Below are 22,067 nucleotides of genomic sequence, written 5' to 3' on the forward strand. Positions count from 1 at the left end.
TCACCTTCAAGGCGCCGGAACGGTGCCCTGGAGGTTCCCTGCGGCCACACTAAGCCGAAAGCGCCCGCTCTCGTCAGATCGCGGAAGCTAAGCGGCTTCAGGCCTGGTTAGTAGCTGCATGGGAGACCGGCTGTGAACCCCAGGTGCTGCAGGCGTTTTTTTGGGTTTGAGGCCCAATGGCTATGAGCACGCGTGGGAAGCCTCACCTTCAAGACGCCGGAACGGCGCCTTGGAGGTTGCCTGCGGCCACACTAAGCCGAAAGAGCCCGCTTTCGTCAGATCGCGGAAGCTAAGCGGCTTCAGGCCTGGTTAGTAGCTGCATGGGAGACCGGCTGTGAACCCCAGGTGCTGCAGGCGTTTTTTTGGGTTTGAGGCCCAATGGCTATGAGCACGCGTGGGAAGCCTCACCTTCAAGGCGCCGGAACGGCGCCCTGGAGGTTGCCTGCGGCCACACTAAGCCGAAAGCGCCCGCTCTCGTCAGATCGCGGAAGCTAAGCGGCTTCAGGCCTGGTTAGTAGCTGCATGGGAGACCGGCTGTGAACCCCAGGTGCTGCAGGTATTTTTTTGGGTTTGAGGCCCAATGGCTATGAGCACGCGTGGGAAGCCTCACCTTCAAGGCGCCGGAACGGCGCCCTGGAGTTTGCCTGCGGCCACACTAAGCCGAAAGCGCCCGCTCTCGTCAGATTGCGGAAGCTAAGCGGCTTCAGGCCTGGTTAGTAGCTGCATGGGAGACCGGCTGTGAACCTCAGGTGCTGCAGGCGTTGTTTTGGGTTTGAGGCCCAATGGCTATGAGCACGCGTGGGAAGCCTCACCTTCAAGGCGCCGGAACGGCGCCCTGGAGGTTGCCTGCGGCCACACTAAGCCGAAAGCGCCCGCTCTCGTCAGATCGCGGAAGCTAAGCGGCTTCAGGCCTGGTTAGTAGCTGCATGGGAGACCGGCTGTGAACCCCAGGTGCTGCAGGCGTTTTTTTTGGGTTTGAGGCCCAATGGCTATGAGCACGCGTGGGAAGCCTCACCTTCAAGGCGCCGGAACGGCGCCCTGGAGGTTGCCTGCGGCCACACTAAGCCGAAAGCGCCCGCTCTCGTCAGATCGCGGAAGCTAAGCGGCTTCAGGCCTGGTTAGTAGCTGCATGGGAGACCGGCTGGGAACCCCAGGTGCTGCAGGCGTTTTTTTGGGTTTGAGGCCCAATGGCTATGAGCACGCGTGGGAAGCCTCACCTTCAAGGCGCCGGAACGGCGCCCTGGAGGTTGCCTGCGGCCACACTAAGCCGAAAGCGCCCGCTCTCGTCAGATTGCAGAAGCTAAGCGGCTTCAGGCCTGGTTAGTAGCTGCATGGGAGACCGGCTGTGAACCCCAGGTGCTGCAGGCGTTGTTTTGGGTTTGAGGCCCAATGGCTATGAGCACGCGTGGGAAGCCTCCCCTTCAAGGCGCCGGAACGGCGCCCTGGAGGTTGCCTGTGGCCACACTAAGCCGAAAGTGCCCGCTCTTGTCAGATCGCGGAAGCTAAGCGGCTTCAGGCCTGGTTAGTAGCTGCATGGGAGACCGGCTGTGAACCCCAGGTGCTGCAGGCGTTTTTTTGGGTTTGAGGCCCAATGGCTATGAGCACGCGTGGGAAGCCTCACCTTCAAGGCGCCGGAACGGCGCCTTGGAGGTTGCCTGCGGCCACACTAAGCCGAAAAGGCCCGCACTCGTCAGATCACGGAAGCTAAGCGGCTTCAGGCCTGGTTAGTAGCTGCATGGGAGACCGGCTGTGAACCCCAGGTGCTGCAGGTGTTTTTTTGGGTTTGAGACCCAATGGCTATGAGCACGCGTGGGAAGCCTCACCTTCAAGGCGCCGGAACGGCGCCCTGGAGGTTGCCTGCGGCCACACTAAGCCGAAAGCGCCCGCTCTCGTCAGATCGCGGAAGCTAAGCGGCTTCAGGCCTGGTTAGTAGCTGCATGGGAGACCGGCTGTGAACCCCAGGTGCTCCAGGCGTTGTTTTGGGTTTGAGGCCCAATGGCTATGAGCACGCGTGGGAAGCCTCACCTTCAAGGCGCCGGAACGGCCCCCTGGAGGTTGGCTGCGGCCACACTAAGCCGAAAGCGCCCGCTCTTATCAGATCGTGGAAGCTAGGCGGCTTCAGGCCTGGTTAGTAGCTGCATGGGAGACCGGCTGTGAACCCCAGGTGCTGCAGGCGTTTTTTTGGGTTTGAGGCCCAATGGCTATGAGCACGCGTGGGAAGCCTCACCTTCAAGGCGCCGGAACGGCGCCTTGGAGGTTGCCTGCGGCCACACTAAGCCGAAAAGGCCCGCACTCGTCAGATCACGGAAGCTAAGCGGCTTCAGGCCTGGTTAGTAGCTGCATGGGAGACCGGCTGTGAACCCCAGGTGCTGCAGGCGTTTTTTTGGGTTTGAGGCCCAATGGCTATGAGCACGCGTGGGAAGCCTCACCTTCAAGGCGCCGGAACAACGCCCTGGAGGTTGCCTGCGGCCACACTAAGCCGAAAGCGCCCGCTCTCATCAGATCGCGGAAACTAAGCGGCTGCAGGCCTGGTTAGTAGCTGCATGGGAGACCGGCTGTGAACCCCAGGTGCTGCAGGCGTTTTTTTGGGTTTGAGGCCCAATGGCTATGAGCACGCGTGGGAAGCCTCACCTTCAAGGCGCCGGAACAGGGCCCTGGAGGTTGCCTGCGGCCACACTAAGCCGAAAGCGCCCGCTCTCGTCTGATCGCGGAAGCTAAGTGGCTTCAGGCCTGGTTAGTAGCTGCATGGGAGACTGGCTGTGAACCCCAGGTGCTGCAGGTGGTTTTTTGGGTTTGAGGCCCAATGGCTATGAGCACGCGTGGGAAGCCTCACCTTCAAGGCGCCGGAACGGCGCTCTGGAGGTTGCCTGCGGCCACACTAAGCCGAAAGCGCCCGCTCTCGTCAGATCGCGGAAGCTAAGTGGCTTCAGGCCTGGTTAGTAGCTGCATGGGAGACCGGCTGTGAACCCCAGGTGCTGCAGGTGTTTTTTTGGGTTTGAGACCCAATGGCTATGAGCACGCGTGGGAAGCCTCACCTTCAAGGCGCCGGAACGGCGCCCTGGAGGTTGCCTGCGGCCACACTAAGCCGAAAGCGCCCGCTCTCGTCAGATCGCGGAAGCTAAGCGGCTTCAGGCCTGGTTAGTAGCTGCATGGGAGACCGGCTGTGAACCCCAGGTGCTGCAGGCGTTGTTTTGGGTTTGAGGCCCAATGGCTATGAGCACGCGTGGGAAGCCTCACCTTCAAGGCGCCGGAACGGCGCCCTGGGGGTTGCCTGCGGCCACACTAAGCCGAAAGCGCCCGCTCTCGTCAGATCGCGGAAGCTAAGCGGCTTCAGGCCTGGTTAGTAGCTGCATGGGAGACCGGCTGTGAACCCCAGGTGCTGCAGGTGTTTTTTTGGGTTTGAGGCCCAATGGCTATGAGCACGCATGGGAAGCCTCACCTTCAAGGCGCCGGAACGGCGCCTTGGAGGTTGCCTGCGGCCACACTAAGCCGAAAGCGCCCGCACTCGTCAGATCGCGGAAACTAAGCGGCTTCAGGCCTGGTTAGTAGCTGCATGGGAGACCGGCTGTGAACCCCAGGTGCTGCAGGCGTTGTTTTGGGTTTGAGGCCCAATGGCTATGAGCACGCGTGGGAAGCCTCACCTTCAAGGCGCCGGAACGGCGCCCTGGAGGTTGCCTGCGGCCACACTAAGCCGAAAGTGCCCGCTCTCGTCAGATCGCGGAAGCTAAGCGGCTTCAGGCCTGGTTAGTAGCTGCATGGGAGACCGGCTGTGAACCCCAGGTGCTGCAGGCGTTTTTTTTGGGTTTGAGGCCCAATGGCTATGAGCACGCGTGGGAAGCCTCACCTTCAAGGCGCCGGAACGGCGCCTTGGAGGTTGCCTGCGGCCACACTAAGCCGAAAGCGCCCGCTCTCGTCAGATCGCGGAAGCTAAGCGGCTTCAGGCCTGGTTAGTAGCTGCATGGGAGACCGGCTGTGAACCCCAGGTGCGGCAGGCGTTTTTTTGGGTTTGAGGCCCAATGGCTATGAGCACGCGTGGGAAACCTCACCTTCAAGGCGCCGGAACGGCGCCTTGGAGGTTGCCTGCGGCCACACTAAGCCGAAAGCGCCCGCACTCGTCAGATCGCGGAAACTAAGCGGCTTCAGGCCTGGTTAGTAGCTGCATGGGAGACCGGCTGTGAACCCCAGGTGCTGCAGGCGTTGTTTTGGGTTTGAGGCCCAATGGCTATGAGCACGCGTGGGAAGCCTCACCTTCAAGGCGCCGGAACGGCGCCCTGGAGGTTTCCTGCGGCCACACTAAGCCGAAAGCGCCCGCTCTCGTCAGATCGCGGAAGCTAAGCGGCTTCAGGCCTGGTTAGTAGCTGCATGGGAGACCGGCTGTGAACCCCAGGTGCTGCAGGAGTTTTTTTGGGTTTGAGGCCCAATGGCTATGAGCACGCGTGGGAAGCCTCACCTTCAAGGCGCCGGAACGGCGCCCTGGAGGTTGCCTGCGGCCACACTAAGCCGAAAGCGCCCGCTCTCGTCAGATCGCGGAAGCTAAGCGGCTTCAGGCCTGGTTAGTAGCTGCATGGGAGACCGGCTGTGAACCCCAGGTGCTGCAGGCGTTGTTTTGGGTTTGAGGCCCAATAGCTATGAGCACGCGTGGGAAGCCTCACCTTCAAGGCGCCGGAACGGCGCCTTGGAGGTTGCCTGCGGCCACACTAAGCCGAAAGCGCCCGCTCTCGTCAGATCGCGGAAGCTAAGCGGCTTCAGGCCTGGTTAGTAGCTGCATGGGAGACTGGCTGTGAATCCCAGGTGCGGCAGGCGTTTTTTTGGGTTTGAGGCCCAATGGCTATGAGCACGCGTGGGAAACCTCACCTTCAAGGCGCCGGAACGGCGCCCTGGAGGTTGCCTGCGGCCACACTAAGCCGAAAGCGCCCGCTCTTGTCAGATCGCGGAAGCTAAGCGGCTTCAGGCCTGGTTAGTAGCTGCATGGGAGACCGGCTGTGAACCCCAGGTGCTGTAGGCGTTTTTTTGGGTTTGAGACCCAATGGCTATGAGCACGCGTGGGAAGCCTCACCTTCAAGGCGCCGGAACGGCGCCCTGGAGGTTGCCTGCGGCCACACTAAGCCGAAAGCGCCCGCTCTAGTCAGATCGCGGAAGCTAAGCGGCTTCAGGCCTGGTTAGTAGCTGCATGGGAGACCGGCTGTGAACCCCAGGTGCTGCAGGCGTTTTTTTGGGTTTGAGGCCCAATGGCTATGAGCACGCGTGGGAATCCTCACCTTCAAGGCGCCAGAACGGCGACCTGGATGTTGCCTGCGGCCACACTAAGCCGAAAGCTCCCGCTCTCGTCAGATCGCGGAAGCTAAGTGGCTTCAGGCCTGGTTAGTAGCTGCATGGGAGACCGGCTGTGAACCCCAGGTGCTGCAGGCGTTGTTTTGGGTTTGAGGCCCAATGGCTATGAGCACGCGTGGGAAGCCTCACCTTCAAGGCGCCGGAACGGCGCCTTGGAGGTTGCCTGCGGCCACACTAAGCCGAAAGCGCCCGCTCTCGTCAGATCGCGGAAGCTAAGCGGCTTCAGGCCTGGTTAGTAGCTGCATGGGAGACCGGCTGTGAACCCCAGGTGCGGCAGGCGTTTTTTTGGGTTTGAGGCCCAATGGCTATGAGCACGCGTGGGAAACCTCACCTTCAAGGCGCCGGAACGGCGCCTTGGAGGTTGCCTGCGGCCACACTAAGCCGAAAGCGCCCGCACTCGTCAGATCGCGGAAACTAAGCGGCTTCAGGCCTGGTTCGTAGCTGCATGGGAGACCGGCTGTGAACCCCAGGTGCTGCAGGCGTTGTTTTGGGTTTGAGGCCCAATGGCTATGAGCACGCGTGGGAAGCCTCACCTTCAAGGCGCCGGAACGGCGCCCTGGAGGTTGCCTGCGGCCACACTAAGCCGAAAGCGCCCGCTCTCGTCAGATCGCGGAAGCTAAGCGGCTTCAGGCCTGGTTAGTAGCTGCATGGGAGACCGGCTGTGAACCCCAGGTGCTGCAGGCGTTTTTTTGGGTTTGAGGCCCAATGGCTATGAGCACGCGTGGGAAGCCTCACCTTCAAGGCGCCGGAACGGCGCCCTGGAGGTTTCCTGCGGCCACACTAAGCCGAAAGCGCCCGCTCTCGTCAGATCGCGGAAGCTAAGCGGCTTCAGGCCTGGTTAGTAGCTGCATGGGAGGCCGGCTGTGAACCCCAGGTGCCGCAGGCGTTTTTTTGGGTTTGAGGCCCAATGGCTATGAGCACGCGTGGGAAGCCTCACCTTCAAGGCGCCGGAACGGCGCCTTGGAGGTTGACTGCGGCCACACTAAGCCGAAAGCGCCCGCTCTCGTCAGATCGCGGAAGCTAAGCGGCTTCAGGCCTGGTTAGTAGCTGCATGGGAGACCGGCTGTGAACCCCAGGTGCTGCAGGCGTTTTTTTGGGTTTGAGGCCCAATGGCTATGAGCACGCGTGGGAAGCCTCACCTTCAAGGCGCCGGAACGGCGCCTTGGAGGTTGCCTGTGGCCACACTAAGCCGAAAGCGCCCGCTCTCGTCAGATCGCGGAAGCTAAGCGGCTTCAGGCCTGGTTAGTAGCTGCATGGGAGACCGGCTGTGAACCCCAGGTGCTGCAGGCGTTTTTTTGGGTTTGAGGCCCAGTGGCTATGAGCACGCGTGGGAAGCCTCACCTTCAAGGGGCCGGAACGGCGCCCTGGAGGTTGCCTGCGGCCACACTAAGCCGAAAGCGCCCGCTCTCGTCAGATCGCGGAAGCTAAGCGGCTTCAGGCCTGGTTAGTAGCTGCATGGGAGACCGGCTGTCAACCCCAGGTGCTGCAGGTGTTTTTTTGGGTTTGAGACCCAATGGCTATGAGCACGCGTGGGAAGCCTCACCTTCAAGGCGCCGGAACGGCGCCCTGGAGGTTGCCTGCGGCCACACTAAGCCGAAAGCGCCCGCTCTCGTCAGATCGCGGAAGCTAAGCGGCTTCAGGCCTGGTTAGTAGCTGCATGGGAGACCGGCTGTGAACCCCAGGTGCTGCAGGCTTTTTTTGGGTTTGAGGCCCAATGGCTATGAGCACGCGTGGGAAGCCTCACCTTCAAGGCGCCGGAACGGCGCCCTGGAGGTTGCCTGCGGCCACACTAAGCCGAAAGCGCCCGCTCTCGTCAGATCGCGGAAGTTAAGTGGCTTCAGGCCTGGTTAGTAGCTGCATGGGAGACCGGCTGTGAACCCCAGGTGCTGCAGGCGTTTTTTTGGGTTTGAGACCCAATGGCTATGAGCACGCGTGGGAAGCCTCACCTTCAAGGCGCCGGTACGGCGCCCTGGAGGTTACCTGCGGCCACACTAAGCCGAAAGCGCCTGCTCTCGTTAGGTCGCGGAAGCTAAGCGGTTTCAGGCCTGGTTAGTAGCTGCATGGGAGACCGGCTGTGAACCCCAGGTGCTGCAGGCGTTTTTTTGGGTTTGAGGCCCAATGGCTATGAGCACGCGTGGGAAGCCTCACCTTCAAGGCGCCGGAACGGCGCCTTGGAGGTTGACGGCGGCCACACTAAGCCGAAAGCGCCCGCTCTCGTCAGATCGCGGAAGCTAAGCGGCTTCAGGCCTGGTTAGTAGCTGCATGGGAGACCGGCTGTGAACCCCAGGTGCTGCAGGCGTTTTTTTGGGTTTGAGGCCCAATGGCTATGAGCACGCGTGGGAAGCCTCACCTTCAAGGTGCCGGAACGGCGCCCTGGAGGTTGCCTGCGGCCACACTAAGCCGAAAAGCGCCCGCTCTCGTCAGATTGCGGAAGCTAAGCGGCTTTAGGCCTGGTTAGTAGCTGCATGGGAAACCGGCTGTGAACCCCAGGTGCTGCAGGCGTTTTTTTGGGTTTGAGACCCAATGGCTATGAGCACGCGTGGGAAGCCTCACCTTCAAGGCGCCGGAACGGTGCCCTGGAGGTTCCCTGCGGCCACACTAAGCCGAAAGCGCCCGCTCTCGTCAGATCGCGGAAGCTAAGCGGCTTCAGGCCTGGTTAGTAGCTGCATGGGAGACCGGCTGTGAACCCCAGGTGCTGCAGGCGTTTTTTTGGGTTTGAGGCCCAATGGCTATGAGCACGCGTGGGAAGCCTCACCTTCAAGACGCCGGAACGGCGCCTTGGAGGTTGCCTGCGGCCACACTAAGCCGAAAGAGCCCGCTTTCGTCAGATCGCGGAAGCTAAGCGGCTTCAGGCCTGGTTAGTAGCTGCATGGGAGACCGGCTGTGAACCCCAGGTGCTGCAGGCGTTTTTTTGGGTTTGAGGCCCAATGGCTATGAGCACGCGTGGGAAGCCTCACCTTCAAGGCGCCGGAACGGCGCCCTGGAGGTTGCCTGCGGCCACACTAAGCCGAAAGCGCCCGCTCTCGTCAGATCGCGGAAGCTAAGCGGCTTCAGGCCTGGTTAGTAGCTGCATGGGAGACCGGCTGTGAACCCCAGGTGCTGCAGGTATTTTTTTGGGTTTGAGGCCCAATGGCTATGAGCACGCGTGGGAAGCCTCACCTTCAAGGCGCCGGAACGGCGCCCTGGAGTTTGCCTGCGGCCACACTAAGCCGAAAGCGCCCGCTCTCGTCAGATTGCGGAAGCTAAGCGGCTTCAGGCCTGGTTAGTAGCTGCATGGGAGACCGGCTGTGAACCTCAGGTGCTGCAGGCGTTGTTTTGGGTTTGAGGCCCAATGGCTATGAGCACGCGTGGGAAGCCTCACCTTCAAGGCGCCGGAACGGCGCCCTGGAGGTTGCCTGCGGCCACACTAAGCCGAAAGCGCCCGCTCTCGTCAGATCGCGGAAGCTAAGCGGCTTCAGGCCTGGTTAGTAGCTGCATGGGAGACCGGCTGTGAACCCCAGGTGCTGCAGGCGTTTTTTTGGGTTTGAGGCCCAATGGCTATGAGCACGCGTGGGAAGCCTCACCTTCAAGGCGCCGGAACGGCGCCCTGGAGGTTGCCTGCGGCCACACTAAGCCGAAAGCGCCCGCTCTCGTCAGATCGCGGAAGCTAAGCGGCTTCAGGCCTGGTTAGTAGCTGCATGGGAGACCGGCTGGGAACCCCAGGTGCTGCAGGTGTTTTTTTGGGTTTGAGGCCCAATGGCTATGAGCACGCGTGGGAAGCCTCACCTTCAAGGCGCCGGAACGGCGCCCTGGAGGTTGCCTGCGGCCACATTAAGCCGAAAGCGCCCGCTCTCGTCAGATTGCAGAAGCTAAGCGGCTTCAGGCCTGGTTAGTAGCTGCATGGGAGACCGGCTGTGAACCCCAGGTGCTGCAGGCGTTGTTTTGGGTTTGAGGCCCAATGGCTATGAGCACGCGTGGGAAGCCTCCCCTTCAAGGCGCCGGAACGGCGCCCTGGAGGTTGCCTGTGGCCACACTAAGCCGAAAGTGCCCGGTCTTGTCAGATCGCGGAAGCTAAGCGGCTTCAGGCCTGGTTAGTAGCTGCATGGGAGACCGGCTGTGAACCCCAGGTGCTGCAGGCGTTTTTTTGGGTTTGAGGCCCAATGGCTATGAGCACGCGTGGGAAGCCTCACCTTCAAGGCGCCGGAACGGCGCCTTGGAGGTTGCCTGCGGCCACACTAAGCCGAAAAGGCCCGCACTCGTCAGATCACGGAAGCTAAGCGGCTTCAGGCCTGGTTAGTAGCTGCATGGGAGACCGGCTGTGAACCCCAGGTGCTGCAGGTGTTTTTTTGGGTTTGAGACCCAATGGCTATGAGCACGCGTGGGAAGCCTCACCTTCAAGGCGCCGGAACGGCGCCCTGGAGGTTGCCTGCGGCCACACTAAGCCGAAAGCGCCCGCTCTCGTCAGATCGCGGAAGCTAAGCGGCTTCAGGCCTGGTTAGTAGCTGCATGGGAGACCGGCTGTGAACCCCAGGTGCTCCAGGCGTTGTTTTGGGTTTGAGGCCCAATGGCTATGAGCACGCGTGGGAAGCCTCACCTTCAAGGCGCCGGAACGGCCCCCTGGAGGTTGGCTGCGGCCACACTAAGCCGAAAGCGCCCGCTCTTATCAGATCGTGGAAGCTAGGCGGCTTCAGGCCTGGTTAGTAGCTGCATGGGAGACCGGCTGTGAACCCCAGGTGCTGCAGGCGTTTTTTTGGGTTTGAGGCCCAATGGCTATGAGCACGCGTGGGAAGCCTCACCTTCAAGGCGCCGGAACGGCGCCTTGGAGGTTGCCTGCGGCCACACTAAGCCGAAAAGGCCCGCACTCGTCAGATCACGGAAGCTAAGCGGCTTCAGGCCTGGTTAGTAGCTGCATGGGAGACCGGCTGTGAACCCCAGGTGCTGCAGGCGTTTTTTTGGGTTTGAGGCCCAATGGCTATGAGCACGCGTGGGAAGCCTCACCTTCAAGGCGCCGGAACGGCGCCCTGGAGGTTGCCTGCGGCCACACTAAGCCGAAAGCGCCCGCTCTCATCAGATCGCGGAAACTAAGCGGCTGCAGGCCTGGTTAGTAGCTGCATGGGAGACCGGCTGTGAACCCCAGGTGCTGCAGGCGTTTTTTTGGGTTTGAGGCCCAATGGCTATGAGCACGCGTGGGAAGCCTCACCTTCAAGGCGCCGGAACAGGGCCCTGGAGGTTGCCTGCGGCCACACTAAGCCGAAAGCGCCCGCTCTCGTCTGATCGCGGAAGCTAAGTGGCTTCAGGCCTGGTTAGTAGCTGCATGGGAGACTGGCTGTGAACCCCAGGTGCTGCAGGTGGTTTTTTGGGTTTGAGGCCCAATGGCTATGAGCACGCGTGGGAAGCCTCACCTTCAAGGCGCCGGAACGGCGCCCTGGAGGTTGCCTGCGGCCACACTAAGCCGAAAGCGCCCGCTCTCGTCAGATCGCGGAAGCTAAGTGGCTTCAGGCCTGGTTAGTAGCTGCATGGGAGACCGGCTGTGAACCCCAGGTGCTGCAGGTGTTTTTTTGGGTTTGAGACCCAATGGCTATGAGCACGCGTGGGAAGCCTCACCTTCAAGGCGCCGGAACGGCGCCCTGGAGGTTGCCTGCGGCCACACTAAGCCGAAAGCGCCCGCTCTCGTCAGATCGCGGAAGCTAAGCGGCTTCAGGCCTGGTTAGTAGCTGCATGGGAGACCGGCTGTGAACCCCAGGTGCTGCAGGCGTTGTTTTGGGTTTGAGGCCCAATGGCTATGAGCACGCGTGGGAAGCCTCACCTTCAAGGCGCCGGAACGGCGCCCTGGGGGTTGCCTGCGGCCACACTAAGCCGAAAGCGCCCGCTCTCGTCAGATCGCGGAAGCTAAGCGGCTTCAGGCCTGGTTAGTAGCTGCATGGGAGACCGGCTGTGAACCCCAGGTGCTGCAGGTGTTTTTTTGGGTTTGAGGCCCAATGGCTATGAGCACGCATGGGAAGCCTCACCTTCAAGGCGCCGGAACGGCGCCTTGGAGGTTGCCTGCGGCCACACTAAGCCGAAAGCGCCCGCACTCGTCAGATCGCGGAAACTAAGCGGCTTCAGGCCTGGTTAGTAGCTGCATGGGAGACCGGCTGTGAACCCCAGGTGCTGCAGGCGTTGTTTTGGGTTTGAGGCCCAATGGCTATGAGCACGCGTGGGAAGCCTCACCTTCAAGGCGCCGGAACGGCGCCCTGGAGGTTGCCTGCGGCCACACTAAGCCGAAAGTGCCCGCTCTCGTCAGATCGCGGAAGCTAAGCGGCTTCAGGCCTGGTTAGTAGCTGCATGGGAGACCGGCTGTGAACCCCAGGTGCTGCAGGCGTTTTTTTTGGGTTTGAGGCCCAATGGCTATGAGCACGCGTGGGAAGCCTCACCTTCAAGGCGCCGGAACGGCGCCTTGGAGGTTGCCTGCGGCCACACTAAGCCGAAAGCGCCCGCTCTCGTCAGATCGCGGAAGCTAAGCGGCTTCAGGCCTGGTTAGTAGCTGCATGGGAGACCGGCTGTGAACCCCAGGTGCGGCAGGTGTTTTTTTGGGTTTGAGGCCCAATGGCTATGAGCACGCGTGGGAAACCTCACCTTCAAGGCGCCGGAACGGCGCCTTGGAGGTTGCCTGCGGCCACACTAAGCCGAAAGCGCCCGCACTCGTCAGATCGCGGAAACTAAGCGGCTTCAGGCCTGGTTAGTAGCTGCATGGGAGACCGGCTGTGAACCCCAGGTGCTGCAGGCGTTGTTTTGGGTTTGAGGCCCAATGGCTATGAGCACGCGTGGGAAGCCTCACCTTCAAGGCGCCGGAACGGCGCCCTGGAGGTTTCCTGCGGCCACACTAAGCCGAAAGCGCCCGCTCTCGTCAGATCGCGGAAGCTAAGCGGCTTCAGGCCTGGTTAGTAGCTGCATGGGAGACCGGCTGTGAACCCCAGGTGCTGCAGGAGTTTTTTTGGGTTTGAGGCCCAATGGCTATGAGCACGCGTGGGAAGCCTCACCTTCAAGGCGCCGGAACGGCGCCCTGGAGGTTGCCTGCGGCCACACTAAGCCGAAAGCGCCCGCTCTCGTCAGATCGCGGAAGCTAAGCGGCTTCAGGCCTGGTTAGTAGCTGCATGGGAGACCGGCTGTGAACCCCAGGTGCTGCAGGCGTTGTTTTGGGTTTGAGGCCCAATAGCTATGAGCACGCGTGGGAAGCCTCACCTTCAAGGCGCCGGAACGGCGCCTTGGAGGTTGCCTGCGGCCACACTAAGCCGAAAGCGCCCGCTCTCGTCAGATCGCGGAAACTAAGCGGCTTCAGGCCTGGTTAGTAGCTGCATGGGAGACTGGCTGTGAATCCCAGGTGCGGCAGGCGTTTTTTTGGGTTTGAGGCCCAATGGCTATGAGCACGCGTGGGAAACCTCACCTTCAAGGCGCCGGAACGGCGCCCTGGAGGTTGCCTGCGGCCACACTAAGCCGAAAGCGCCCGCTCTTGTCAGATCGCGGAAGCTAAGCGGCTTCAGGCCTGGTTAGTAGCTGCATGGGAGACCGGCTGTGAACCCCAGGTGCTGTAGGCGTTTTTTTGGGTTTGAGACCCAATGGCTATGAGCACGCGTGGGAAGCCTCACCTTCAAGGCGCCGGAACGGCGCCCTGGAGGTTGCCTGCGGCCACACTAAGCCGAAAGCGCCCGCTCTAGTCAGATCGCGGAAGCTAAGCGGCTTCAGGCCTGGTTAGTAGCTGCATGGGAGACCGGCTGTGAACCCCAGGTGCTGCAGGCGTTTTTTTGGGTTTGAGGCCCAATGGCTATGAGCACGCGTGGGAATCCTCACCTTCAAGGCGCCAGAACGGCGACCTGGATGTTGCCTGCGGCCACACTAAGCCGAAAGCTCCCGCTCTCGTCAGATCGCGGAAGCTAAGTGGCTTCAGGCCTGGTTAGTAGCTGCATGGGAGACCGGCTGTGAACCCCAGGTGCTGCAGGCGTTGTTTTGGGTTTGAGGCCCAATGGCTATGAGCACGCGTGGGAAGCCTCACCTTCAAGGCGCCGGAACGGCGCCTTGGAGGTTGCCTGCGGCCACACTAAGCCGAAAGCGCCCGCTCTCGTCAGATCGCGGAAGCTAAGCGGCTTCAGGCCTGGTTAGTAGCTGCATGGGAGACCGGCTGTGAACCCCAGGTGCGGCAGGCGTTTTTTTGGGTTTGAGGCCCAATGGCTATGAGCACGCGTGGGAAACCTCACCTTCAAGGCGCCGGAACGGCGCCTTGGAGGTTGCCTGCGGCCACACTAAGCCGAAAGCGCCCGCACTCGTCAGATCGCGGAAACTAAGCGGCTTCAGGCCTGGTTCGTAGCTGCATGGGAGACCGGCTGTGAACCCCAGGTGCTGCAGGCGTTGTTTTGGGTTTGAGGCCCAATGGCTATGAGCACGCGTGGGAAGCCTCACCTTCAAGGCGCCGGAACGGCGCCCTGGAGGTTGCCTGCGGCCACACTAAGCCGAAAGCGCCCGCTCTCGTCAGATCGCGGAAGCTAAGCGGCTTCAGGCCTGGTTAGTAGCTGCATGGGAGACCGGCTGTGAACCCCAGGTGCTGCAGGCGTTTTTTTGGGTTTGAGGCCCAATGGCTATGAGCACGCGTGGGAAGCCTCACCTTCAAGGCGCCAGAACGGCGCCCTGGAGGTTTCCTGCGGCCACACTAAGCCGAAAGCGCCCGCTCTCGTCAGATCGCGGAAGCTAAGCGGCTTCAGGCCTGGTTAGTAGCTGCATGGGAGACCGGCTGTGAACCCCAGGTGCTGCAGGCGTTGTTTTGGGTTTGAGGCCCAATGGCTATGAGCACGCGTGGGAAGCCTCACCTTCAAGGCGCCGGAACGGCGCCTTGGAGGTTGCCTGCGGCCACACTAAGCCGAAAGCACCCGCTCTCGTCAGATCGCGGAAGCTAAGCGGCTTCAGGCCTGGTTAGTAGCTGCATGGGAGATCGGCTGTGAACCCCAGGTGCTGCAGGCGTTTTTTTGGGTTTGAGGCCCAATGGCTATGAGCACGCGTGGGAAGCCTCACCTTCAAGGCGCCGGAACGGCGCCCTGGAGGTTGCCTGCGGCCACACTAAGCCGAAAGCGCCCGCTCTCGTCAGATCGCGGAAGCTAAGCGGCTTCAGGCTTGGTTAGTAGCTGCATGGGAGACCGGCTGTGAACCCCAGGTGCTGCAGGCGTTGTTTTGGGTTTGAGGCCCAATGGCTATGAGCACACGTGGGAAGCCTCACCTTCAAGGCGCCGGAACGGCGCCTTGGAGGTTGCCTGCGGCCACACTAAGCCGAAAGCGCCCGCTCTCGTCAGATCGCGGAAGCTAAGCGGCTTCAGGCCTGGTTAGTAGCTGCATGGGAGACTGGCTGTGAACCCCAGGTGCGGCAGGCGTTTTTTTGGGTTTGAGGCCCAATGGCTATGAGCACGCGTGGGAAACCTCACCTTCAAGGCGCCGGAACGGCGCCCTGGAGGTTGCCTGCGGCCACACTACGCCGAAAGCGCCCGCTCTCGTCAGATCGCGGAAGCTAAGCGGCTTCAGGCCTGGTTAGTAGCTGCATGGGAGACCGGCTGTGAACCCCAGGTGCTGCAGGCGTTTTTTTGGGTTTGAGACCCAATGGCTATGAGCACGCGTCGGAAGCCTCACCTTCAAGGCACCGGAACGGCGCCCTGGAGGTTGCCTGCGGCCACACTAAGCCGAAAGCGCCCGCTCTCGTCAGATCGCGGAAGCTAAGCGGCTTCAGGCCTGGTTAGTAGCTGCATGGGAGACCGGCTGTGAACCCCAGGTGCTGCAGGCGTTTTTTTGGGTTTGAGGCCCAATGGCTATGAGCACGCGTGGGAAGCCTCACCTTCAAGGCGCCGGAAGGGCGCCTTGGAGGTTGCCTGCGGCCACACTAAGCCGAAAGCGCCCGCTCTCGTCAGATCGCGGAAGCTAAGCGGCTTCAGGCCTGGTTAGTAGCTGCATGGGAGACCGGCTGTGAACCCCAGGTGCGGCAGGCATTTTTTTGGGTTTGAGGCCCAATGGCTATGAGCACGCGTGGGAAGCCTCACCTTCAAGGCGCCGGAACGGCGCCCTGGAGGTTGCCTGCGGCCACACTAAGCCAAAAGCGCCCGCTCTCGTCAGATCGCGGAAGCTAAGCGGCGTCAGGCCTGGTTAGTAGCTGCATGGGAGACCGGCTGTGAACCCCAGGTGCTGCAGGCGTTTTTTTGGGTTTGAGGCCCAATGGCTATGAGCACGCGTGGGAAGCCTCACCTTCAAGGCGCCGGAACGGCGCCCTGGAGGTTGCCTGCGGCCACACTAAGCCGAAAGCGCCTGCTCTCGTCAGATCGCGGAAGCTAAGCGGCTTCAGGCCTGGTTAGTAGCTGCATGGGAGACCGGCTGTGAACCCCAGGTGCTGCAGGCGTTTTTTTGGGTTTGAGGCCCAATGGCTATGAGCACGCGTGGGAAGCCTCACCTTCAAGGCGCCGGAACGGCGCCCTGGAGGTTGCCTGCGGCCACACTAAGCCGAAAGCGCCCGCTCTCGTCAGATCGCGGAAGCTAAGCGGCTTCAGGCCTGGTTAGTAGCTGCATGGGAGACCGGCTGTGAACCCCAGGTGCTGCAGGCGTTGTTTTGGGTTTGAGGCCCAATGGCTATGAGCACGCGTGGGAAGCCTCACCTTCAAGGCGCCGGAACGGCGCCCTGGAGGTTGCCTGCGGCCACACTAAGCCGAAAGCGCCTGCTCTCGTCAGATCGCGGAAGCTAAGCGGCTTCAGGCCTGGTTAGTAGCTGCATGGGAGACCGGCTGTGAACCCCAGGTGCTGCAGGCGTTGTTTTGGGTTTGAGGCCCAATGGCTATGAGCACGCGTGGGAAGCCTCACCTTCAAGGCGCCGGAACGGCGCCTTGGAGATTGCCTGCGGCCACACTAAGCCGAAAGCGCCCGCTCTCGTCAGATCGCGGAAGCTAAGCGGCTTCAGGCCTGGTTAGTAGCTGCATGGGAGATTGGCTGTGAACCCCAGGTGCGGCAGGTGTTTTTTTGGGTTTGAGGCCCAATGGCTATGAGCACGCGTGGGAAACCTCACCTTCAAGGCGCCGGAACGGCGCCCTGGAGGTTGCCTGCGGGCACACTAAGCCGAAAGCGCCCGCTCTCGTCAGATCGCGGAAGCTAAGCGGCTTCAGGCCTGGTTAGTAGCTGCATGGGAGACCGGCTGTGAACCCCAGGTGCTGCAGGCGTTTTTTTGGGTTTGAGACCCAATGGCTATGAGCACGCGTGGGAAGCCTCACCTTCAAGGCGCCGGAACGGCGCCCTGGAGGTTGCCTGCGGCCACACTAAGCCGAAAGCGCCCGCTCTCGTCAGATCGCGGAAGCTAAGCGGCTTCAGGCCTGGTTAGTAGCTGCATGGGAGACCGGCTGTGAACCCCAGGTGCTGCAGGCGTTTTTTTGGGTTTGAGGCCCAATGGCTATGAGCACGCGTGGGAAGCCTCACCTTCAAGGCGCCGGAACGGCGACCTGGATGTTGCCTGCGGCCACACTAAGCCGAAAGCTCCCGCTCTCGTCAGATCGCGGAAGCTAAGTGGCTTCAGGCCTGGTTAGTAGCTGCATGGGAGACCGGCTGTGAACCCCAGGTGCTGCAGGCGTTTTTTTGGGTTTGAGACCCAATGGCTATGAGCACGCGTGGGAAGCCGCGTGGGAAGCCTCACCTTCAAGGCGCCGGAACGGCGCCCTGGAGGTTGCCTGCGGCCACACTAAGCCGAAAGCGCCCGCTCTCGTCAGATCGCGGAAGCTAAGCGGCTTCAGGCCTGGTTAGTAGCTGCATGGGAGACCGGCTGTGAACCCCAGGTGCTGCAGGCGTTTTTTTTGGGTTTGAGGCCCAATGGCTATGAGCACGCGTGGGAAGCCTCACCTTCAAGGCGCCGGAAGGGCGCCTTGGAGGTTGCCTGCGGCCACACTAAGCCGAAAGCGCCCGCTCTCGTCAGATCGCGGAAGCTAAGCGGCTTCAGGCCTGGTTAGTAGCTGCATGGGAGACCGGCTGTGAACCCCAGGTGCGGCAGGCGTTTTTTTGGGTTTGAGGCCCAATGGCTATGAGCACGCGTGGGAAGCCTCACCTTCAAGGCGCCGGAACGGCGCCCTGGAGGTTACCTGCGGCCACACTAAGCCGAAAGCGCCCGCTCTCGTCAGATCGCGGAAGCTAAGCGGCTTCAGGCCTGGTTAGTAGCTGCATGGGAGACCGGCTGTGAACCCCAGGTGCTGCAGGCGTTTTTTTGGGTTTGAGGCCCAATGGCTATGAGCACGCGTGAGAAGCCTCACCTTCAAGGCGCCGGAACGGCGCTTTGGAGGTTGCCTGCGGCCACACTAAGCCGAAAGCGCCCGCTCTCGTCAGATCGCGGAGGCTAAGCGGCTGCAGGCCTGGTTAGTAGCTGCATGGGAGACCGGCTGTGAACCCCAGGTGCTGCAGGCGTTTTTTTGGGTTTGAGGCCCAGTGGCTATGAGCACGCGTGGGAAGCCTCACCTTCAAGGCGCCGGAACGGCGCCCTGCAGGTTGCCTGCGGCCACACTAAGCCAAAAGCGCCCGCTCTAGTCAGATTGCGGAAGCTAAGCGGCTTCAGGCCTGGTTAGTAGCTGCATGGGAGACCGGCTGTGAACCCCAGGTGCTGCAGGCGTTTTTTTGGGTTTGAGGCCCAATGGCTATGAGCACGCATGGGAAGCCTCACCTTCAAGGCGCCCGAACGGCGCCCTGGAGGTTGCCTGCGGCCACACTAAGCCGAAAGCGCCCGCTCTCGTCAGATCGCGGAAGCTAAGCGGCTTCAGGCCTGGTTAGTAGCTGCATGGGAGACCGGCTGTGAACCCCAGGTGCTGCAGGCGTTTTTTTGGGTTTGAGGCCCAATGGCTATGAGCACGCGTGGGAAGCCTCACCTTCAAGGCGCCGGAACGGCGACCTGGATGTTGCCTGCGGCCACACTAAGCCGAAAGCTCCCGCTCTCGTCAGATCGCGGAAGCTAAGTGGCTTCAGGCCTGGTTAGTAGCTGCATGGGAGACCGGCTGTGAACCCCAGGTGCTGCAGGCGTTTTTTTGGGTTTGAGACCCAATGGCTATGAGCACGCGTGGGAAGCCGCGTGGGAAGCCTCACCTTCAAGGCGCCGGAACGGCGCCCTGGAGGTTGCCTGCGGCCACACTAAGCCGAAAGCGCCCGCTCTCGTCAGATCGCGGAAGCTAAGCGGCTTCAGGCCTGGTTAGTAGCTGCATGGGAGACCGGCTGTGAACCCCAGGTGCTGCAGGCGTTTTTTTGGGTTTGAGGCCCAATGGCTATGAGCACGCGTGGGAAGCCTCACCTTCAAGGCGCCGGAAGGGCGCCTTAGAGGTTGCCTGCGGCCACACTAAGCCGAAAGCGCCCGCTCTCGTCAGATCGCGGAAGCTAAGCGGCTTCAGGCCTGGTTAGTAGCTGCATGGGAGACCGGCTGTGAACCCCAGGTGCGGCAGGCGTTTTTTTGGGTTTGAGGCCCAATGGCTATGAGCACGCGTGGGAAGCCTCACCTTCAAGGCGCCGGAACGGCGCCCTGGAGGTTGCCTGCGGCCACACTAAGCCGAAAGCGCCCGCTCTCGTCAGATCGCGGAAGCTAAGCGGCTTCAGGCCTGGTTAGTAGCTGCATGGGAGACCGGCTGTGAACCCCAGGTGCTGCAGGCGTTTTTTTGGGTTTGAGGCCCAATGGCTATGAGCACGCGTGAGAAGCCTCACCTTCAAGGCGCCGGAACGGCGCTTTGGAGGTTGCCTGCGGCCACACTAAGCCGAAAGCGCCCGCTCTCGTCAGATCGCGGAGGCTAAGCGGCTGCAGGCCTGGTTAGTAGCTGCATGGGAGACCGGCTGTGAACCCCAGGTGCTGCAGGCGTTTTTTTGGGTTTGAGGCCCAGTGGCTATGAGCACGCGTGGGAAGCCTCACCTTCAAGGCGCCGGAACGGCGCCCTGCAGGTTGCCTGCGGCCACACTAAGCCAAAAGCGCCCGCTCTCGTCAGATTGCGGAAGCTAAGCGGCTTCAGGCCTGGTTAGTAGCTGCATGGGAGACCGGCTGTGAACCCCAGGTGCTGCAGGCGTTTTTTTGGGTTTGAGGCCCAATGGCTATGAGCACGCATGGGAAGCCTCACCTTCAAGGCGCCCGAACGGCGCCCTGGAGGTTACCTGCGGCCACACTAAGCCGAAAGCGCCCGCTCTCGTCAGATCGTGGAAGCTAAGCGGCTTCAGGCCTGGTTAGTAGCTGCATGGGAGACCGGCTGTGAACCCCAGGTGCTGCAGGCGTTTTTTTGGGTTTGAGACCCAATGGCTATGAGCACGCGTGGGAAGCCTCACCTTCAAGGCGCCGGAACGGCGCCCTGGAGGTTGCCTGCGGCCACACTAAGCCGAAAGCGCCCGCTCTCGTCAGATCGCGAAAGCTAAGCGGCTTCAGGCCTGGTTAGTAGTTGCATGGGAGACCGGCTGTGAACCCCAGGTGCTGCAGGCATTTTTTTGGGTTTGAGGCCCAATGGCTATGAGCACGCGTGGGAAGCCTCACCTTCAAGGCGCCGGAACGGCGCTTTGGTGGTTGCCTGTGGCTACACTAAGCCGAAAGCGCCCGCTCTCGTCAGATCGCGGAAGCTAAGCAGCTTCAGGCCTGGTTAGTAGCTGCATGGGAGACCGGCTGTGAACCCCAGGTGCTGCTGGTGTTTTTTTGGGTTTGAGGCCCAATGGCTATGAGCACGCGTGGGAAGCCTCACCTTCAAGGCGCCGGAACGGCGCCATGGAGATTGCCTGCGGCCACACTAAGCCGAAAGCGCCTGCTCTCGTCAGATCGCGGAAGCTAAGCGGCTTCAGGCCTGGTTAGTAGCTGCATGGGAGACCGGCTGTGAACCCCAGGTGCTGCAGGCGTTTTTTTGGGTTTGAGACCCAATGGCTATGAGCACGCGTGGGAAGCCGCGTGGGAAGCCTCACCTTCAAGGCGCCGGAACGGCGCCCTGGAGGTTGCCTGCGGCCACACTAAGCCGAAAGCGCCCGCTCTCGTCAGATCGCGGAAGCTAAGCGGCTTCAGGCCTGGTTAGTAGCTGCATGGGAGACCGGCTGTGAACCCCAGGTGCTGCAGGCGTTTTTTTGGGTTTGAGGCCCAATGGCTATGAGCACGCGTGGGAAGCCTCACCTTCAAGGCGCCGGAAGGGCGCCTTGGAGGTTGCCTGCGGCCACACTAAGCCGAAAGCGCCCGCTCTCGTCAGATCGCGGAAGCTAAGCGGCTTCAGGCCTGGTTAGTAGCTGCATGGGAGACCGGCTGTGAACCCCAGGTGCGGCAGGCGTTTTTTTGGGTTTGAGGCCCAATGGCTATGAGCACGCGTGGGAAGCCTCACCTTCAAGGCGCCGGAACGGCGCCCTGGAGGTTGCCTGCGGCCACACTAAGCTGAAAGCGCCCGCTCTCGTCAGATCGCGGAAGCTAAGCGGCTTCAGGCCTGGTTAGTAGCTGCATGGGAGACCGGCTGTGAACCCCAGGTGCTGCAGGCGTTTTTTTGGGTTTGAGGCCCAATGGCTATGAGCACGCGTGAGAAGCCTCACCTTCAAGGCGCCGGAACGGCGCATTGGAGGTTGCCTGCGGCCACATTAAGCCGAAAGCGCCCGCTCTCGTCAGATCGCGGAGGCTAAGCGGCTGCAGGCCTGGTTAGTAGCTGCATGGGAGACCGGCTGTGAACCCCAGGTGCTGCAGGCGTTTTTTTGGGTTTGAGGCCCAGTGGCTATGAGCACGCGTGGGAAGCCTCACCTTCAAGGCGCCGGAACGGCGCCCTGCAGGTTGCCTGCGGCCACACTAAGCCAAAAGCGCCCGCTCTCGTCAGATTGCGGAAGCTAAGCGGCTTCAGGCCTGGTTAGTAGCTGCATGGGAGACCGGCTGTGAACCCCAGGTGCTGCAGGCGTTTTTTTGGGTTTGAGGCCCAATGGCTATGAGCACGCATGGGAAGCCTCACCTTCAAGGCGCCCGAACGGCGCCCTGGAGGTTACCTGCGGCCACACTAAGCCGAAAGCGCCCGCTCTCGTCAGATCGTGGAAGCTAAGCGGCTTCAGGCCTGGTTAGTAGCTGCATGGGAGACCGGCTGTGAACCCCAGGTGCTGCAGGCGTTTTTTTGGGTTTGAGACCCAATGGCTATGAGCACGCGTGGGAAGCCTCACCTTCAAGGCGCCGGAACGGCGCCCTGGAGGTTGCCTGCGGCCACACTAAGCCGAAAGCGCCCGCTCTCGTCAGATCGCGAAAGCTAAGCGGCTTCAGGCCTGGTTAGTAGTTGCATGGGAGACCGGCTGTGAACCCCAGGTGCTGCAGGCATTTTTTTGGGTTTGAGGCCCAATGGCTATGAGCACGCGTGGGAAGCCTCACCTTCAAGGCGCCGGAACGGCGCTTTGGTGGTTGCCTGTGGCTACACTAAGCCGAAAGCGCCCGCTCTCGTCAGATCGCGGAAGCTAAGCAGCTTCAGGCCTGGTTAGTAGCTGCATGGGAGACCGGCTGTGAACCCCAGGTGCTGCTGGTGTTTTTTTGGGTTTGAGGCCCAATGGCTATGAGCACGCGTGGGAAGCCTCACCTTCAAGGCGCCGGAACGGCGCCATGGAGATTGCCTGCGGCCACACTAAGCCGAAAGCGCCTGCTCTCGTCAGATCGCGGAAGCTAAGCGGCTTCAGGCCTGGTTAGTAGCTGCATGGGAGACCGGCTGTGAACCCCAGGTGCTGCAGGTGTTTTTTTGGGTTTGAGGCCCAATGGCTATGAGCACGCGTGGGAAGCCTCACCTTCA

The 22,067-nt window shown here is 61.5% G+C and overlaps 27 non-coding genes and 82 pseudogenes across 27 annotated transcripts; all 109 read left to right on the plus strand.

Moving 5' to 3' along the window:
- The first annotated feature begins 36 nt into the window (after positions 1 to 36).
- LOC137559140 (5S ribosomal RNA) lies at positions 37 to 155 on the plus strand (annotated as a pseudogene).
- Positions 156 to 238: 83 nt separating this feature from the next.
- Positions 239 to 357, plus strand: LOC137549253 (5S ribosomal RNA; annotated as a pseudogene).
- Positions 358 to 440: 83 nt separating this feature from the next.
- LOC137556829 (5S ribosomal RNA) lies at positions 441 to 559 on the plus strand. The gene has a single exon (XR_011029467.1). It is a non-coding gene; the product is annotated as a 5S ribosomal RNA (ribosomal RNA).
- An 83-nt stretch (positions 560 to 642) lies between these two features.
- Positions 643 to 761, plus strand: LOC137548032 (5S ribosomal RNA; annotated as a pseudogene).
- An 83-nt stretch (positions 762 to 844) lies between these two features.
- On the plus strand, positions 845 to 963 carry LOC137550846 (5S ribosomal RNA). Its single transcript, XR_011026965.1, has one exon. It is a non-coding gene; the product is annotated as a 5S ribosomal RNA (ribosomal RNA).
- Positions 964 to 1,047: 84 nt separating this feature from the next.
- Positions 1,048 to 1,166, plus strand: LOC137558968 (5S ribosomal RNA). Its single transcript, XR_011029744.1, has one exon. It is a non-coding gene; the product is annotated as a 5S ribosomal RNA (ribosomal RNA).
- Positions 1,167 to 1,249: 83 nt separating this feature from the next.
- On the plus strand, positions 1,250 to 1,368 carry LOC137549781 (5S ribosomal RNA; annotated as a pseudogene).
- Positions 1,369 to 1,451: 83 nt separating this feature from the next.
- LOC137549580 (5S ribosomal RNA) lies at positions 1,452 to 1,570 on the plus strand (annotated as a pseudogene).
- Positions 1,571 to 1,653: 83 nt separating this feature from the next.
- LOC137553342 (5S ribosomal RNA) lies at positions 1,654 to 1,772 on the plus strand (annotated as a pseudogene).
- Positions 1,773 to 1,855: 83 nt separating this feature from the next.
- LOC137548610 (5S ribosomal RNA) lies at positions 1,856 to 1,974 on the plus strand (annotated as a pseudogene).
- Positions 1,975 to 2,057: 83 nt separating this feature from the next.
- On the plus strand, positions 2,058 to 2,176 carry LOC137553310 (5S ribosomal RNA; annotated as a pseudogene).
- An 83-nt stretch (positions 2,177 to 2,259) lies between these two features.
- LOC137552739 (5S ribosomal RNA) lies at positions 2,260 to 2,378 on the plus strand (annotated as a pseudogene).
- Positions 2,379 to 2,461: 83 nt separating this feature from the next.
- Positions 2,462 to 2,580, plus strand: LOC137548402 (5S ribosomal RNA; annotated as a pseudogene).
- An 83-nt stretch (positions 2,581 to 2,663) lies between these two features.
- Positions 2,664 to 2,782, plus strand: LOC137549858 (5S ribosomal RNA; annotated as a pseudogene).
- An 83-nt stretch (positions 2,783 to 2,865) lies between these two features.
- LOC137547709 (5S ribosomal RNA) lies at positions 2,866 to 2,984 on the plus strand (annotated as a pseudogene).
- An 83-nt stretch (positions 2,985 to 3,067) lies between these two features.
- Positions 3,068 to 3,186, plus strand: LOC137550857 (5S ribosomal RNA). Its single transcript, XR_011026966.1, has one exon. It is a non-coding gene; the product is annotated as a 5S ribosomal RNA (ribosomal RNA).
- An 83-nt stretch (positions 3,187 to 3,269) lies between these two features.
- LOC137557255 (5S ribosomal RNA) lies at positions 3,270 to 3,388 on the plus strand (annotated as a pseudogene).
- Positions 3,389 to 3,471: 83 nt separating this feature from the next.
- Positions 3,472 to 3,590, plus strand: LOC137549474 (5S ribosomal RNA; annotated as a pseudogene).
- Positions 3,591 to 3,673: 83 nt separating this feature from the next.
- Positions 3,674 to 3,792, plus strand: LOC137557534 (5S ribosomal RNA; annotated as a pseudogene).
- An 84-nt stretch (positions 3,793 to 3,876) lies between these two features.
- On the plus strand, positions 3,877 to 3,995 carry LOC137559195 (5S ribosomal RNA; annotated as a pseudogene).
- Positions 3,996 to 4,078: 83 nt separating this feature from the next.
- LOC137549475 (5S ribosomal RNA) lies at positions 4,079 to 4,197 on the plus strand (annotated as a pseudogene).
- An 83-nt stretch (positions 4,198 to 4,280) lies between these two features.
- Positions 4,281 to 4,399, plus strand: LOC137556592 (5S ribosomal RNA). Its single transcript, XR_011029235.1, has one exon. It is a non-coding gene; the product is annotated as a 5S ribosomal RNA (ribosomal RNA).
- Positions 4,400 to 4,482: 83 nt separating this feature from the next.
- LOC137550868 (5S ribosomal RNA) lies at positions 4,483 to 4,601 on the plus strand. Its single transcript, XR_011026967.1, has one exon. It is a non-coding gene; the product is annotated as a 5S ribosomal RNA (ribosomal RNA).
- An 83-nt stretch (positions 4,602 to 4,684) lies between these two features.
- LOC137548838 (5S ribosomal RNA) lies at positions 4,685 to 4,803 on the plus strand (annotated as a pseudogene).
- Positions 4,804 to 4,886: 83 nt separating this feature from the next.
- On the plus strand, positions 4,887 to 5,005 carry LOC137549314 (5S ribosomal RNA; annotated as a pseudogene).
- Positions 5,006 to 5,088: 83 nt separating this feature from the next.
- LOC137547761 (5S ribosomal RNA) lies at positions 5,089 to 5,207 on the plus strand (annotated as a pseudogene).
- Positions 5,208 to 5,290: 83 nt separating this feature from the next.
- Positions 5,291 to 5,409, plus strand: LOC137558194 (5S ribosomal RNA; annotated as a pseudogene).
- An 83-nt stretch (positions 5,410 to 5,492) lies between these two features.
- On the plus strand, positions 5,493 to 5,611 carry LOC137559197 (5S ribosomal RNA; annotated as a pseudogene).
- An 83-nt stretch (positions 5,612 to 5,694) lies between these two features.
- LOC137551649 (5S ribosomal RNA) lies at positions 5,695 to 5,813 on the plus strand (annotated as a pseudogene).
- An 83-nt stretch (positions 5,814 to 5,896) lies between these two features.
- On the plus strand, positions 5,897 to 6,015 carry LOC137550879 (5S ribosomal RNA). The gene has a single exon (XR_011026968.1). It is a non-coding gene; the product is annotated as a 5S ribosomal RNA (ribosomal RNA).
- Positions 6,016 to 6,098: 83 nt separating this feature from the next.
- LOC137547542 (5S ribosomal RNA) lies at positions 6,099 to 6,217 on the plus strand (annotated as a pseudogene).
- An 83-nt stretch (positions 6,218 to 6,300) lies between these two features.
- Positions 6,301 to 6,419, plus strand: LOC137558327 (5S ribosomal RNA; annotated as a pseudogene).
- Positions 6,420 to 6,502: 83 nt separating this feature from the next.
- On the plus strand, positions 6,503 to 6,621 carry LOC137556936 (5S ribosomal RNA; annotated as a pseudogene).
- An 83-nt stretch (positions 6,622 to 6,704) lies between these two features.
- Positions 6,705 to 6,823, plus strand: LOC137556808 (5S ribosomal RNA). The gene has a single exon (XR_011029446.1). It is a non-coding gene; the product is annotated as a 5S ribosomal RNA (ribosomal RNA).
- Positions 6,824 to 6,906: 83 nt separating this feature from the next.
- Positions 6,907 to 7,025, plus strand: LOC137548510 (5S ribosomal RNA). Its single transcript, XR_011026713.1, has one exon. It is a non-coding gene; the product is annotated as a 5S ribosomal RNA (ribosomal RNA).
- An 82-nt stretch (positions 7,026 to 7,107) lies between these two features.
- Positions 7,108 to 7,226, plus strand: LOC137557164 (5S ribosomal RNA; annotated as a pseudogene).
- An 83-nt stretch (positions 7,227 to 7,309) lies between these two features.
- LOC137551798 (5S ribosomal RNA) lies at positions 7,310 to 7,428 on the plus strand (annotated as a pseudogene).
- An 83-nt stretch (positions 7,429 to 7,511) lies between these two features.
- On the plus strand, positions 7,512 to 7,630 carry LOC137548786 (5S ribosomal RNA; annotated as a pseudogene).
- Positions 7,631 to 7,713: 83 nt separating this feature from the next.
- On the plus strand, positions 7,714 to 7,833 carry LOC137551035 (5S ribosomal RNA; annotated as a pseudogene).
- An 83-nt stretch (positions 7,834 to 7,916) lies between these two features.
- On the plus strand, positions 7,917 to 8,035 carry LOC137559142 (5S ribosomal RNA; annotated as a pseudogene).
- An 83-nt stretch (positions 8,036 to 8,118) lies between these two features.
- LOC137549254 (5S ribosomal RNA) lies at positions 8,119 to 8,237 on the plus strand (annotated as a pseudogene).
- An 83-nt stretch (positions 8,238 to 8,320) lies between these two features.
- On the plus strand, positions 8,321 to 8,439 carry LOC137556830 (5S ribosomal RNA). Its single transcript, XR_011029468.1, has one exon. It is a non-coding gene; the product is annotated as a 5S ribosomal RNA (ribosomal RNA).
- An 83-nt stretch (positions 8,440 to 8,522) lies between these two features.
- LOC137548034 (5S ribosomal RNA) lies at positions 8,523 to 8,641 on the plus strand (annotated as a pseudogene).
- An 83-nt stretch (positions 8,642 to 8,724) lies between these two features.
- LOC137550891 (5S ribosomal RNA) lies at positions 8,725 to 8,843 on the plus strand. The gene has a single exon (XR_011026969.1). It is a non-coding gene; the product is annotated as a 5S ribosomal RNA (ribosomal RNA).
- An 83-nt stretch (positions 8,844 to 8,926) lies between these two features.
- LOC137552238 (5S ribosomal RNA) lies at positions 8,927 to 9,045 on the plus strand. The gene has a single exon (XR_011027115.1). It is a non-coding gene; the product is annotated as a 5S ribosomal RNA (ribosomal RNA).
- Positions 9,046 to 9,128: 83 nt separating this feature from the next.
- LOC137551697 (5S ribosomal RNA) lies at positions 9,129 to 9,247 on the plus strand (annotated as a pseudogene).
- An 83-nt stretch (positions 9,248 to 9,330) lies between these two features.
- LOC137552338 (5S ribosomal RNA) lies at positions 9,331 to 9,449 on the plus strand (annotated as a pseudogene).
- An 83-nt stretch (positions 9,450 to 9,532) lies between these two features.
- Positions 9,533 to 9,651, plus strand: LOC137553343 (5S ribosomal RNA; annotated as a pseudogene).
- An 83-nt stretch (positions 9,652 to 9,734) lies between these two features.
- LOC137548611 (5S ribosomal RNA) lies at positions 9,735 to 9,853 on the plus strand (annotated as a pseudogene).
- Positions 9,854 to 9,936: 83 nt separating this feature from the next.
- On the plus strand, positions 9,937 to 10,055 carry LOC137553311 (5S ribosomal RNA; annotated as a pseudogene).
- An 83-nt stretch (positions 10,056 to 10,138) lies between these two features.
- On the plus strand, positions 10,139 to 10,257 carry LOC137552740 (5S ribosomal RNA; annotated as a pseudogene).
- An 83-nt stretch (positions 10,258 to 10,340) lies between these two features.
- On the plus strand, positions 10,341 to 10,459 carry LOC137548403 (5S ribosomal RNA; annotated as a pseudogene).
- Positions 10,460 to 10,542: 83 nt separating this feature from the next.
- On the plus strand, positions 10,543 to 10,661 carry LOC137549860 (5S ribosomal RNA; annotated as a pseudogene).
- Positions 10,662 to 10,744: 83 nt separating this feature from the next.
- Positions 10,745 to 10,863, plus strand: LOC137547710 (5S ribosomal RNA; annotated as a pseudogene).
- Positions 10,864 to 10,946: 83 nt separating this feature from the next.
- On the plus strand, positions 10,947 to 11,065 carry LOC137550902 (5S ribosomal RNA). Its single transcript, XR_011026970.1, has one exon. It is a non-coding gene; the product is annotated as a 5S ribosomal RNA (ribosomal RNA).
- Positions 11,066 to 11,148: 83 nt separating this feature from the next.
- LOC137557256 (5S ribosomal RNA) lies at positions 11,149 to 11,267 on the plus strand (annotated as a pseudogene).
- Positions 11,268 to 11,350: 83 nt separating this feature from the next.
- Positions 11,351 to 11,469, plus strand: LOC137549476 (5S ribosomal RNA; annotated as a pseudogene).
- Positions 11,470 to 11,552: 83 nt separating this feature from the next.
- LOC137557535 (5S ribosomal RNA) lies at positions 11,553 to 11,671 on the plus strand (annotated as a pseudogene).
- Positions 11,672 to 11,755: 84 nt separating this feature from the next.
- Positions 11,756 to 11,874, plus strand: LOC137548551 (5S ribosomal RNA; annotated as a pseudogene).
- Positions 11,875 to 11,957: 83 nt separating this feature from the next.
- Positions 11,958 to 12,076, plus strand: LOC137549477 (5S ribosomal RNA; annotated as a pseudogene).
- An 83-nt stretch (positions 12,077 to 12,159) lies between these two features.
- On the plus strand, positions 12,160 to 12,278 carry LOC137556593 (5S ribosomal RNA). Its single transcript, XR_011029236.1, has one exon. It is a non-coding gene; the product is annotated as a 5S ribosomal RNA (ribosomal RNA).
- An 83-nt stretch (positions 12,279 to 12,361) lies between these two features.
- LOC137550913 (5S ribosomal RNA) lies at positions 12,362 to 12,480 on the plus strand. Its single transcript, XR_011026971.1, has one exon. It is a non-coding gene; the product is annotated as a 5S ribosomal RNA (ribosomal RNA).
- An 83-nt stretch (positions 12,481 to 12,563) lies between these two features.
- On the plus strand, positions 12,564 to 12,682 carry LOC137551708 (5S ribosomal RNA; annotated as a pseudogene).
- An 83-nt stretch (positions 12,683 to 12,765) lies between these two features.
- LOC137549315 (5S ribosomal RNA) lies at positions 12,766 to 12,884 on the plus strand (annotated as a pseudogene).
- Positions 12,885 to 12,967: 83 nt separating this feature from the next.
- On the plus strand, positions 12,968 to 13,086 carry LOC137547762 (5S ribosomal RNA; annotated as a pseudogene).
- An 83-nt stretch (positions 13,087 to 13,169) lies between these two features.
- LOC137558195 (5S ribosomal RNA) lies at positions 13,170 to 13,288 on the plus strand (annotated as a pseudogene).
- An 83-nt stretch (positions 13,289 to 13,371) lies between these two features.
- On the plus strand, positions 13,372 to 13,490 carry LOC137559198 (5S ribosomal RNA; annotated as a pseudogene).
- An 83-nt stretch (positions 13,491 to 13,573) lies between these two features.
- LOC137551650 (5S ribosomal RNA) lies at positions 13,574 to 13,692 on the plus strand (annotated as a pseudogene).
- An 83-nt stretch (positions 13,693 to 13,775) lies between these two features.
- On the plus strand, positions 13,776 to 13,894 carry LOC137550925 (5S ribosomal RNA). Its single transcript, XR_011026972.1, has one exon. It is a non-coding gene; the product is annotated as a 5S ribosomal RNA (ribosomal RNA).
- An 83-nt stretch (positions 13,895 to 13,977) lies between these two features.
- LOC137557846 (5S ribosomal RNA) lies at positions 13,978 to 14,096 on the plus strand (annotated as a pseudogene).
- An 83-nt stretch (positions 14,097 to 14,179) lies between these two features.
- On the plus strand, positions 14,180 to 14,298 carry LOC137556844 (5S ribosomal RNA). The gene has a single exon (XR_011029482.1). It is a non-coding gene; the product is annotated as a 5S ribosomal RNA (ribosomal RNA).
- An 83-nt stretch (positions 14,299 to 14,381) lies between these two features.
- LOC137557600 (5S ribosomal RNA) lies at positions 14,382 to 14,500 on the plus strand (annotated as a pseudogene).
- Positions 14,501 to 14,583: 83 nt separating this feature from the next.
- On the plus strand, positions 14,584 to 14,702 carry LOC137549221 (5S ribosomal RNA; annotated as a pseudogene).
- Positions 14,703 to 14,785: 83 nt separating this feature from the next.
- Positions 14,786 to 14,904, plus strand: LOC137547646 (5S ribosomal RNA; annotated as a pseudogene).
- An 83-nt stretch (positions 14,905 to 14,987) lies between these two features.
- Positions 14,988 to 15,106, plus strand: LOC137550936 (5S ribosomal RNA). Its single transcript, XR_011026973.1, has one exon. It is a non-coding gene; the product is annotated as a 5S ribosomal RNA (ribosomal RNA).
- Positions 15,107 to 15,189: 83 nt separating this feature from the next.
- On the plus strand, positions 15,190 to 15,308 carry LOC137558496 (5S ribosomal RNA; annotated as a pseudogene).
- Positions 15,309 to 15,391: 83 nt separating this feature from the next.
- On the plus strand, positions 15,392 to 15,510 carry LOC137549769 (5S ribosomal RNA; annotated as a pseudogene).
- An 83-nt stretch (positions 15,511 to 15,593) lies between these two features.
- Positions 15,594 to 15,712, plus strand: LOC137557771 (5S ribosomal RNA; annotated as a pseudogene).
- An 83-nt stretch (positions 15,713 to 15,795) lies between these two features.
- On the plus strand, positions 15,796 to 15,914 carry LOC137550947 (5S ribosomal RNA). The gene has a single exon (XR_011026974.1). It is a non-coding gene; the product is annotated as a 5S ribosomal RNA (ribosomal RNA).
- Positions 15,915 to 15,997: 83 nt separating this feature from the next.
- LOC137557772 (5S ribosomal RNA) lies at positions 15,998 to 16,116 on the plus strand (annotated as a pseudogene).
- An 83-nt stretch (positions 16,117 to 16,199) lies between these two features.
- LOC137552441 (5S ribosomal RNA) lies at positions 16,200 to 16,318 on the plus strand (annotated as a pseudogene).
- Positions 16,319 to 16,401: 83 nt separating this feature from the next.
- LOC137559434 (5S ribosomal RNA) lies at positions 16,402 to 16,520 on the plus strand (annotated as a pseudogene).
- Positions 16,521 to 16,603: 83 nt separating this feature from the next.
- Positions 16,604 to 16,722, plus strand: LOC137550959 (5S ribosomal RNA). The gene has a single exon (XR_011026976.1). It is a non-coding gene; the product is annotated as a 5S ribosomal RNA (ribosomal RNA).
- Positions 16,723 to 16,805: 83 nt separating this feature from the next.
- LOC137558196 (5S ribosomal RNA) lies at positions 16,806 to 16,924 on the plus strand (annotated as a pseudogene).
- Positions 16,925 to 17,019: 95 nt separating this feature from the next.
- Positions 17,020 to 17,138, plus strand: LOC137550973 (5S ribosomal RNA). Its single transcript, XR_011026977.1, has one exon. It is a non-coding gene; the product is annotated as a 5S ribosomal RNA (ribosomal RNA).
- Positions 17,139 to 17,222: 84 nt separating this feature from the next.
- Positions 17,223 to 17,341, plus strand: LOC137559199 (5S ribosomal RNA; annotated as a pseudogene).
- An 83-nt stretch (positions 17,342 to 17,424) lies between these two features.
- Positions 17,425 to 17,543, plus strand: LOC137558142 (5S ribosomal RNA; annotated as a pseudogene).
- An 83-nt stretch (positions 17,544 to 17,626) lies between these two features.
- LOC137548694 (5S ribosomal RNA) lies at positions 17,627 to 17,745 on the plus strand (annotated as a pseudogene).
- An 83-nt stretch (positions 17,746 to 17,828) lies between these two features.
- On the plus strand, positions 17,829 to 17,947 carry LOC137552391 (5S ribosomal RNA; annotated as a pseudogene).
- Positions 17,948 to 18,030: 83 nt separating this feature from the next.
- On the plus strand, positions 18,031 to 18,149 carry LOC137550984 (5S ribosomal RNA). Its single transcript, XR_011026978.1, has one exon. It is a non-coding gene; the product is annotated as a 5S ribosomal RNA (ribosomal RNA).
- An 83-nt stretch (positions 18,150 to 18,232) lies between these two features.
- On the plus strand, positions 18,233 to 18,351 carry LOC137558197 (5S ribosomal RNA; annotated as a pseudogene).
- A 95-nt stretch (positions 18,352 to 18,446) lies between these two features.
- LOC137550995 (5S ribosomal RNA) lies at positions 18,447 to 18,565 on the plus strand. Its single transcript, XR_011026979.1, has one exon. It is a non-coding gene; the product is annotated as a 5S ribosomal RNA (ribosomal RNA).
- An 83-nt stretch (positions 18,566 to 18,648) lies between these two features.
- LOC137559200 (5S ribosomal RNA) lies at positions 18,649 to 18,767 on the plus strand (annotated as a pseudogene).
- An 83-nt stretch (positions 18,768 to 18,850) lies between these two features.
- LOC137551007 (5S ribosomal RNA) lies at positions 18,851 to 18,969 on the plus strand. The gene has a single exon (XR_011026980.1). It is a non-coding gene; the product is annotated as a 5S ribosomal RNA (ribosomal RNA).
- An 83-nt stretch (positions 18,970 to 19,052) lies between these two features.
- LOC137548695 (5S ribosomal RNA) lies at positions 19,053 to 19,171 on the plus strand (annotated as a pseudogene).
- An 83-nt stretch (positions 19,172 to 19,254) lies between these two features.
- On the plus strand, positions 19,255 to 19,373 carry LOC137549337 (5S ribosomal RNA; annotated as a pseudogene).
- An 83-nt stretch (positions 19,374 to 19,456) lies between these two features.
- Positions 19,457 to 19,575, plus strand: LOC137548710 (5S ribosomal RNA; annotated as a pseudogene).
- An 83-nt stretch (positions 19,576 to 19,658) lies between these two features.
- Positions 19,659 to 19,777, plus strand: LOC137556622 (5S ribosomal RNA). The gene has a single exon (XR_011029264.1). It is a non-coding gene; the product is annotated as a 5S ribosomal RNA (ribosomal RNA).
- An 83-nt stretch (positions 19,778 to 19,860) lies between these two features.
- On the plus strand, positions 19,861 to 19,979 carry LOC137552341 (5S ribosomal RNA; annotated as a pseudogene).
- An 83-nt stretch (positions 19,980 to 20,062) lies between these two features.
- LOC137557773 (5S ribosomal RNA) lies at positions 20,063 to 20,181 on the plus strand (annotated as a pseudogene).
- Positions 20,182 to 20,276: 95 nt separating this feature from the next.
- Positions 20,277 to 20,395, plus strand: LOC137551018 (5S ribosomal RNA). The gene has a single exon (XR_011026981.1). It is a non-coding gene; the product is annotated as a 5S ribosomal RNA (ribosomal RNA).
- An 83-nt stretch (positions 20,396 to 20,478) lies between these two features.
- On the plus strand, positions 20,479 to 20,597 carry LOC137559201 (5S ribosomal RNA; annotated as a pseudogene).
- Positions 20,598 to 20,680: 83 nt separating this feature from the next.
- Positions 20,681 to 20,799, plus strand: LOC137557097 (5S ribosomal RNA; annotated as a pseudogene).
- Positions 20,800 to 20,882: 83 nt separating this feature from the next.
- LOC137550864 (5S ribosomal RNA) lies at positions 20,883 to 21,001 on the plus strand (annotated as a pseudogene).
- Positions 21,002 to 21,084: 83 nt separating this feature from the next.
- On the plus strand, positions 21,085 to 21,203 carry LOC137549338 (5S ribosomal RNA; annotated as a pseudogene).
- Positions 21,204 to 21,286: 83 nt separating this feature from the next.
- On the plus strand, positions 21,287 to 21,405 carry LOC137548711 (5S ribosomal RNA; annotated as a pseudogene).
- An 83-nt stretch (positions 21,406 to 21,488) lies between these two features.
- Positions 21,489 to 21,607, plus strand: LOC137556624 (5S ribosomal RNA). The gene has a single exon (XR_011029266.1). It is a non-coding gene; the product is annotated as a 5S ribosomal RNA (ribosomal RNA).
- An 83-nt stretch (positions 21,608 to 21,690) lies between these two features.
- Positions 21,691 to 21,809, plus strand: LOC137552342 (5S ribosomal RNA; annotated as a pseudogene).
- An 83-nt stretch (positions 21,810 to 21,892) lies between these two features.
- On the plus strand, positions 21,893 to 22,011 carry LOC137547587 (5S ribosomal RNA; annotated as a pseudogene).
- The last annotated feature ends 56 nt before the right edge of the window (positions 22,012 to 22,067 follow it).

Source organism: Hyperolius riggenbachi, chromosome 2 (genome assembly GCF_040937935.1).
Source record: "Hyperolius riggenbachi isolate aHypRig1 chromosome 2, aHypRig1.pri, whole genome shotgun sequence".
NCBI lineage: Eukaryota > Metazoa > Chordata > Amphibia > Anura > Hyperoliidae > Hyperolius > Hyperolius riggenbachi.